Source organism: Monodelphis domestica, chromosome 4 (assembly GCF_027887165.1).
Source record: "Monodelphis domestica isolate mMonDom1 chromosome 4, mMonDom1.pri, whole genome shotgun sequence".
Lineage (NCBI taxonomy): Eukaryota > Metazoa > Chordata > Mammalia > Didelphimorphia > Didelphidae > Monodelphis > Monodelphis domestica.
In genome coordinates this window covers 320,503,193-320,512,499 of record NC_077230.1, presented here as the reverse complement: position 1 = coordinate 320,512,499, position 9,307 = coordinate 320,503,193, and the positions used below count along the sequence as shown (strand labels likewise).

Sequence of the window (9,307 nt, the reverse complement as noted above, 5' to 3'; positions counted from 1 at the left end):
AGAGATAGGATTTTATAGTGAAAAAGAGCTCTCAGTATAGCATCAGAGGCTCTGTGTTCAAAATCTACCCATGTCACTTACTGCCTCTTTAATCTTACAAGTTATTTAGCTTCTTTATTCTTCAGTTCATTAATCTATGAAACAAGGAGGTTGAACTAGATGAATTCTCAACTTGAAATCTATGACTTCATAATTTTAAGTTGCTCACCCAAAGTCCTACAAATATTTAGTAGCAGAATTAGGGTTCAATGCAGGTCTTCTCTCTCTGAGTACAACATTTTCCTCATTTTTCCACATGGCCTTAAATATGTACATACATACAAAATATTTAATATGGCTCTTTTATTTTTTATTGAATTATTTCTTTAGTAAAGATCTAGAAACTAAGGGGGTATGCTTTCATTGGAGAATGCCTGAATGAAATACAATACATAAATGTCTTGGGATGCGTCTGAATCTTAAGGAATGACAAAAAGAATGGTTTTAGAAAAACCTGGGAAGACTTACATGAACAGATACAGAATGAAGTGAGAAGCAACAGAAGAACAATTTATGTAATCATAACATTGTAAAAACAACTTTTAAAGATTTCAGATCCATAATTAGTACAATGACCAACCATTGACTCCATGATTCCAGAGGACCATCAATGTACCTGCTGCCTGATGAAGAGATAATGAACAGAGGGTCAAAATGAGGTGGACAATTTTTGGTCATGGAAAATATAAGGATCTACTTTATTTAGCTATTGATTGCTTGTTCAAAGGATTGTGTTTTCTTTTTAACAAGAGGAAAATTTGGTTTTTCTTTTTTTTGGAAATTTTATTTAATTAATTTAGAATATTTTCCCATAGTTACAAGATTCATGTTCTTTCCCTACCCCATTCCCATAGCTCACATGCAATTCCACTGAGTTTTACATGTGTCATTGATCAAGATGTATTTCCCTATTATTGATATTTGCACTAGGGTGCTCCTTTAGAGTCTACATCCCCATCAACCCATGTGATTAAGCAATTGTTTTTCTTCTGTGTTTCTATTCCCACAGTTCTTTCTCTGAATGTGGATAGTGTTCTTTCTCATAAGTCTTAAGAGGAGAATTTGGAAAGGAATAGCAATAGTATTTAAAAAGTGAAACTAATGAAGCTCATAAAATTGTGGTAAAGAGGGCTTGAGACAGTATAAAAGCCAAAGATAGTATTTTAAATCTAGAGAATTTTTTAAAAGAAGAAATATAGAAAAAGAAAAAAGAGGCAATTGAAAAAAATGTTAATGCACAAAAGAGAACAGATGGAAGCTCAGAAGAAAACAAATAAGCAAGATAGCTTGGAAAGTAACATGTTGAATCTATGATGTACTTTTAAAAGAAGCAAGCTGTATATAATAAAGTTCTGGCTTCACATATAATCCTTGTTTTCTTTTCTACTCTGTCAACATACATTTATTAAGCACCTACTATGTGCCAGGCATTGTGTTAAGCTCTGGGGATACAAAGAAAGACAAAAGTCAGTCTTTGCTCTCAAGAACCTCATAGTCCAATATGGGAAACAATATACAAATAACTATATACAGAATAAATTGTAGATAATAAACAGAGGGGAAGGCAGTTTCATTGAGGCAAACTAGAAAAAGATTCTTGTAGAAGGTGAAATGTTAGCTGAGACTTGAAGGAAGCCAGTGTAGTGAGAAATCAGATGTGAGGAAGGAGAGATTTCATCCAGGTGATGAAAATGCATGCAATTGGGTGATAGAGTATCCTGTTGGAGGTTAGGATTAGATAAGTAGGCCTAAAAATCATCAGCATAGAGACAATATTCAGTCCAGGGAGCTCATCAGATCACCAAGTGATATAGTATAGAGAGAGGAGAGGAGGGACCAGGATGGAACCCTGAGAACACCCACCATCATCTGACATGATTTGGATGAAAATCCAACAAAGGAGACTAAGGAGTGTTCATATAGGTAGGAAAAAAATCAGGACAGAGTAATGCCATGGAAACCTGGAGAGAACACAGTTTCAAGAGGAGAGACAGACTATGCTAAAGTCTTTGTATATGAAATGTTAATTTTTTTTTTTAGTTTTGGTTCAAAGTTTATTTTAGGTTCAGAGCAAAAAAAATTTTTTTTAATGTTCTCTTCACAGTTCACAGAGCATCCTCATTTTCTGTTCTGTGTATATGGAAAAATCATATTTGTTGATGTTTGTCAAATTCGTAATAAAGAAGAAAATTTAATTAAAAAGATCCCCATAAAAATTTAAAGCCTTCAGTTAAAAAATAAAATAAAATTTCTTTCCTCATAACCACTCAAAGCCTGGCAGCATCTCCTGGATTCTGCTCACAGAATTCGGCTCACCTCTCCCCAGTGTTTGACCCTCCGGTCAGCTCCCATGAGCCATTTTGAAACCATTTCAGCTGGCTTCCCTCAACCGATTCATTCTCTTCATCCTTCCTTTTCTGTCTCTCTAAGCCTTTTTAACCTCAACTCTACGAGCTCCACTCATTTCATTTTCTAAAAAGTAAGGTCTATTAATGCATCCATTACTTAATGTATCAAAACTATCATTTCTTCTCAGAATACTCGAAAACTAAGAATTCTGAGAAATGAGCATATAATACTTATAACGTTGATAATTTAAGGTAATCCACATATTTTTCTTTGTGGTAAAAACCAATTTACGAGCAATTTTTGGAGCCCATTATAGAAATTGAAGCAAGACAGATTATAATATGCATATTTCTAATTTTTAATTCATAAAAAGCTAGATTATGAGTTCTGTGAGGCCAAGGATCTTACCATATACTTCTTTCTGTCTCCTAGAGTCCCTACGATAGTGCTTTGTAGGCATTCTGCAAGTATCTATTGATGTGATTTTCTTTTTAATCCCACCATTCCCCTTCCTTAAAACCAAACCAGTTTACATGAACCTCTTATTCTTATAGCCTAGACTAATAATAATGTTTAAATGTAAAGAGTACTGCATTTGGAGTAAGAAAGAAAGGGTTCTGGTCCCAGCTTTTCCATGTACTAATTATGTAACTTGAGAGATTTTACAATTCTAGGCTTCAGTTTTATCATATGTGAAATGAGGGGTCAGGGCTAAATTATCTCCAAGGTTCCTTCCAATTCTAATGTTCAATTAATAACAAAAGCACATATACATATGCATGTGCATATGTGCATATGTGTGTGCATATGAATAATAATAAGCATTTATTAAGCCTTTACTTTATTCCTGGTTCTGTGCTAGGTGCAAATACAAAGAGTAAAACAACTACTCTCAGAGGGTTAACATTCTAAGGGGGAAGAGAGCATGGAAATATATATGTATATGCAGAATAAAAGTAAGAAGAATAAATATAAAATAATGCAAGATAATTAATTAAAAAGTAATTGGGGAAGCAGCCTTATCAGTTATTTCAATTATGTCTGACTCTGTGTGACTCTATTTGGGATTTTCTTGGCAAATATACTGTAGTAGTTTGCCATTTCTTTCTTCAGTTCATTTTACAGATGAGGAAACTGAGGCAAATAGGATTAAAGGACTTGCCCAAGGTTACACAGCTAGTAAGTGTCTGAAGCCAGATTTGAACTCAGGAAGATGAATCCTCCTGACTCCAGGCTCAGTGCTCTATCCACTGTACCACCTAACTACCCTTATTATGAAATATCAGTTGAGGCATTCCAAATGCTTTACATATATAGTTTCACTCAAATCTCACAACTTTTAAACTTAGGTAGTTTAGATATTATAATATATATAATTATTATACATATTAATATGTTTTTAGGTATTACATATAATCATTATATATTAATATATTATTATCTATTATTACAAATTAAACAACTCAAGTATAGGAATGTTGCCTAACTTGTCAACTTGTCAACCAGTAACAGAAGTCAAGATCGCACATTTACATTTTCTTGCACCTATCACAATTATAAGGGCCCCTGTTCACTACATATATATTTTTGAAGAAAGGGAGAAAGGTATTTTTGCCTTGTCTGTCTATATCACTAAAGCTTCTTGGTTTTAAAAAAAATCAGTCATCCTACCAGCTGCCCACTATAAGCCACATCTAAATGAGAGGTTTGCCCTCCCAAGGGTAGAATTAGTTCCCCAGTTTAGCAAGCTCTCTTTCCGGTTGGGGTCAGTTCTAAATTAAAGGTTTCCTCTAGCCTATGGGTCAGTCATCAATCAATAGGGACAACGCTCTCTGCGAGATGCCCACAGGAGGCAGCCAGACAGACACTATCCCCTTCCCTTGGGCAATATCCAGGTGCAGCATCTTTTACCCCCAGAGAGTCTCATTGAGAAGCAGCAGGACGTGGAGGAAAGAATATTGAACTGAGAAAACCCCAAGTGCAGATCTCTACTTTGCTACCTATTATGTGGGAGCTTTATTTTGAGGATGAGCTTGACCATGAGGTCAAGAACTTTCTCCTCCCAACTTTGCATCCCTCTTGTTGTTGTTGCTGTCGTGTCCGACTCCCCGTGACCCAATGGACCACAGCATGCCAGGCCCTTCTCTACTCCACTCTTTTAAAATCTGTCCAGACCCATGTCCATTGCTTCTATGACACTATCTATCCATCTCAGCTTCTGCCATCTCCTTCTCCTTTTGTCTTCAATGGTTCCCAAGGTCAGGCTGTTTCCAATGATTCCTGTCTTCTCATTATGTGGCCAAAGCTTTAATCTTCTCTCTAAGTACCTAGTACTTAATCCTCTGTCTCATCTATAAAAATGGGGATAAAAATACATCTCCTTGAGTTTCTTGTGAGTCTCAAATAATATAATGCATGGGGAAAGTGTTTTATGAAGTGCTACATTAGTAATAGCTCAAATACTAATAATAGCATTTGTGCTATAGTACAAGGCTTACAAAGTGTATTATAAATATTGTCTCAATCAAGTGATTAATAAACATTTATTTTATTAACAAATGAATGCTAATTTATTATATATAATTTTAATATAACATTTAATATAATGTAATATATGATTAATATAATATATCAATAAATATATTATTTATTATTGAATCATTAAAATAGAATATACTAAATTTTAATGTATCATAAATACTATATTATAATTTATTATATATGAATAACACAATATAATAATAAATCAATAAACATTTATTAATACACATTTATAAGCTCCTAGCCTATTCCAGGCACTGTGATAAGCACTGAAGAAATGAATATGAAAAAAGAAAGATTCCTCTGTCCTCAGAGAGCTTACAACCTAAGGGAGAAAGACACTGCAGAAAAAGAGTTAGGGGCAAGGTTGAAAAGGTACCTGACAGGAGGACATAATGGAGTCCAGTCTAAAGGATGTAGCCAGGTAGGAAATGAAGAGATGGCTGGTCTAGGAACCCTCTGTAAATGGAGCCTTTGGGAGAAATTATTTGTTTTGCCCTTTCTTGTTGCTGATTCTGCCATTTGGGCTTTTCTTGGCAAAGTTACTGGAGTAGCTTGCCATTTCCTTCTCCAGATCATTTTACAGATGAGAAAATGAAGGCAAATGGGGTTAATTGACTTTGCCCAGGGTCACACCGCTGTGGAAATTTAATATTCATCTGTACCCCTTTTTGGCACCCTAAAACAACGTTTTTGATTTTAAAGGAAAACATAAGGTTTGATTTTAAGACCAAAGCTACAAACTTGCTTCTTCTCCCTTGCTGAAGTGGGTGGAGGAGGTTCTTTGTTTGTTTGTTTGTTTGTAAACAAGCCTCTTGGACAATGAGGCAATAAGTAAGAGAAACAGAACCAGGCAGAGAAAAGTGGTCAGTCCTGGGGTGGTCCTCGGTCCGAAGACCTGCCTCTTGTCTGGACTGAGGTCAGGGTCCTCTAATCAAAGAGGCTCAGGAAAGGGATGTCACAGAAAGCATAAATGGCAGGAGGGGGAGGAAGTAGATCTCTTGCCTTATAATCCCACTCTGGGGTCTTTTTGTTCTCAGGGCCATTTTTTATTATTTAATAAATAATTACAAATAAAGATAGAGTCTCCAGAGAATTTTAATGATAATACAGCTAAGAATTTGAGGTCAGATTTGTATTTAGGAAGATGAGTCTTCTTGACTCCAGGCCTAGCTCTTTCTCCACTGTGCCATGTAGCTACCCTTGTTTTTCTTTACTGACCTCTAATCAATAAACACTGAAGGTGCTGATGAGACGTGAGTCCCAAGAGTCATGAAATCTCCCAGGATAATGAGTTTCTTGATATTAAGGGTTCTTGAAGGTATGATGGAATCCAAAGGAGTACAGCCAGCTAAAAATTTTGATCCTTACTACAGTCCTAGAAGATAGATGCATCATTATCCCATTTTGTAGATGAGGAAATTGAGGCTGAGGAAAGTTAAACCAGGGTTATACAGGTAGTGAGTATCTAAGGCAAGATTTAAACTCGTCTGCCTATTTCCAAGTCCAACAATTAATAAACTATACCAATTAGCTGCCCAGATGTTCCATTAGGATATATCAAGGACTTTCGACAACAATTCTATGAGGAAGGGAGTAGAAATATTATCATTCCCATTTTGCAGATGAGGAAACAGAGACCCATAAATTTTAAGTGACTTGCTTTCCAGTCACATGTCAGGGTATCGTGCAAAAGGCACTGGATTTGGAGTGAGAGGACCCTAGCCTCTTTCACTCAATACCTATAGAACCTCAGACACCATGACCTCTCTGGCCTTCAGTTTCATCATCTATAAAATGAGGATGTTGATCTTTAAAGGGCATTTTCAACTCTAGATCCTATGATATTACCACGCACTAGAATTAGAATCTGAAGCCATATCCTCTGTCTCAAAGTCCAGTGTTCTGTCTGGGATGGCCATGCTGTCATATAAGCAAATGTAAGTGATTAGTTTCACTGTTGTTTTTCTACCATTTGCTCTAGTGGTAGTCAGGGAAGGCTAATGAAGGACAGATTTTATTTCCTGTTTTTAGTAGATACAGGTCCAAGGTCAAGGCTCTCTTTATGGGCATTTTCATTGAGGCCAGTGTTTACACTTCCTTCCATTTCAAGTGATGAAACAGGAGACTTCCGATGCTGAGATCCAGGCAGATGGTTTAGCAAACAACTCTAGTGTTTTCGACTGCAGGGTAAGGAATCCTTTTAGTGGGTAAGAGAAATAAGAGTGGCATGGATAGGCAGTAGGAATAGTTACTTTTCACCTAAGAAATGTCACATTACTGATTTTTAAAATTCTGTTTTAATTAAAAAATTTTTTTTATTTCTTTGATTTCATGCCTTTTGCCTTTCTTTGTCTGGATTTGAATTTTACTGTGCTATTTATGACTTAAAGAACGGTGGGCAGTCATTTAATCTCACTTTGAGTTAGTTTCCTTATCTGAGAAATAAAAGAGTACGCTGGGAAGATTTCTTTTATTTCTAAGTCTATGGAATGTCATTACAACAAAACTGTTTTTCTGCCTCATTTTGACTGGAATTTACACGTGTGAGGCATTCATCACCTGTGATGAATTAGGAGACTCTTACTCCATCAATTAATCCAACTGTATGAGTCATCCTCATGTCACACTGAGCTCCTCCAGAAAAGAGAAATCCTTAATGAAAATGGACAAAGTCCCCTAAAGAAGAGGAAGCAGATGAGAGTTTGTCCTCTATTATTCTCTGGCTACACCACAGACTTATCCTTGACTTTATTTTCAGATAGGATTGCCTCCCTGCTAGCTAGAGTTTCCTAACTTATCCCACCCTCAGGCACCCCTGCAGAGAAAGTGGAGAGAGTCAGAGTTCTTTTCTAATCCCTTATTTATTTTCTTTTGGAGACTCCAAACTTGACATATTCATTTTGCTAGAATGGACTTTGGAATGCCTAAAAGGGCAATATCAAATTGATAAGAACAGATACTCCACTTGATCTTAGCCTAAAGGCAGAGAAGCAGTTTGACCCAGAAATCCTACTCCTAGGTCTGTATCCCAAAGAGATTTAAGAGAGGAGAAAATAGGACATACCTGTACAAAAATATTTATAGCAGTGGTAGCAAAGAACTGGAAACTGAAGGGATGTCCATCAATTGGAGAAGGACTAAACAAGTCGTGGTTTATGTTATAACAGAATCCTATTATGACATAAGAAATGACCAACAAGATGTTCACACACACAAAACCTGGAAAGACTTATAAGAAGTGATGCAAAGTGAAGAGTAGAATCAGTAGAATGTTGCACACAATAACAATAACAGCATATGATGATCAACTGTGAATGACTTTGTTATCAACAAGACAAAGATCCAAGACAATTCCAAAGGACACTGCCTTAAATGGAACAGATGGAGTCCAAATATAGATTGAAATATACCATTCTTCCCTTTATTCCCCCCATGAATTTTCCTCTAGAGTAACCAATATATACCTTGTTTCACAACATGACAAACATGGAAATATGTAGTCCATAAAATATATATGTATGACTTATATCAGCTTACTTGCCTTCTTAAGAAGGGGGCAGAGATTGAGGCAGGAAAGAGAACATGAGCAAAATGAATGTCAGAAAGTGAATATTAAAAATTCTATTGACATGCACTCTGGAAAAAAATGGAAAAGACCAATATCAGTGTTCTCTGCTCTGGTATAAGACAGATTATCTGCTGATTGAGCATTCCCATCCAAGAAGAAACAGATTCCCATTTTGCATGAAATTTTCTTAAGGGAAATCCCAAGATATTTGAAGGTGGAAATGGTAAAATGTAAACCTGCCATCTATAGATAATAATCTCTACCTAATCCCCAATTTATGTCTTCTCTAGTTCTAAAAACATTATAGACTCACTAATAGTTTTTGTTGTTTCCTTCACCTCTAGGATGCTAGTCAGGAGCCTATAACTATTAAGCTTTTAACTATTAAACTATAACAGCCTATTAAGTTGTTATATAAGAAGAGGGAGGTGCAACGAGTCTGTGTGATAGCATATGCAAAGATGGCAGAAGAGGACCAGAGGGAGCTAAAAAAAAATTATTACATCCAATCAATAATATTTGTAAACTATTTAAAACAGTACCCAACACATAGTAGGTGCTATATAAATTTTAGCTCAGTTGCTTTTCAGTTGTGTTCTACCCATTTGGGGTTTTCTTGGCAAAGATAATGGAATAGTTTGCCATTTTCTTTTCCTGCTTATTTGACAGATGAGGAAACTAAGGCAAAACATAAGTGACTTCCCCAGGGTCACCTAGCTATTAAGGGTCAGAGGCCAGATTTGAACTTGAGAAGATGAGTCTTCCTGACTCCAAGCTCAATTCTCAATCCAGTGTGCCACCTAATAT

The 9,307-nt window shown here is 36.0% G+C and overlaps 1 pseudogene; it reads right to left on the bottom strand.

Moving 5' to 3' along the window:
• Positions 1-7,753: 7,753 nt before the first annotated feature.
• Positions 7,754-7,927, bottom strand: LOC130454234 (U2 spliceosomal RNA; annotated as a pseudogene).
• Positions 7,928-9,307: the final 1,380 nt, after the last annotated feature.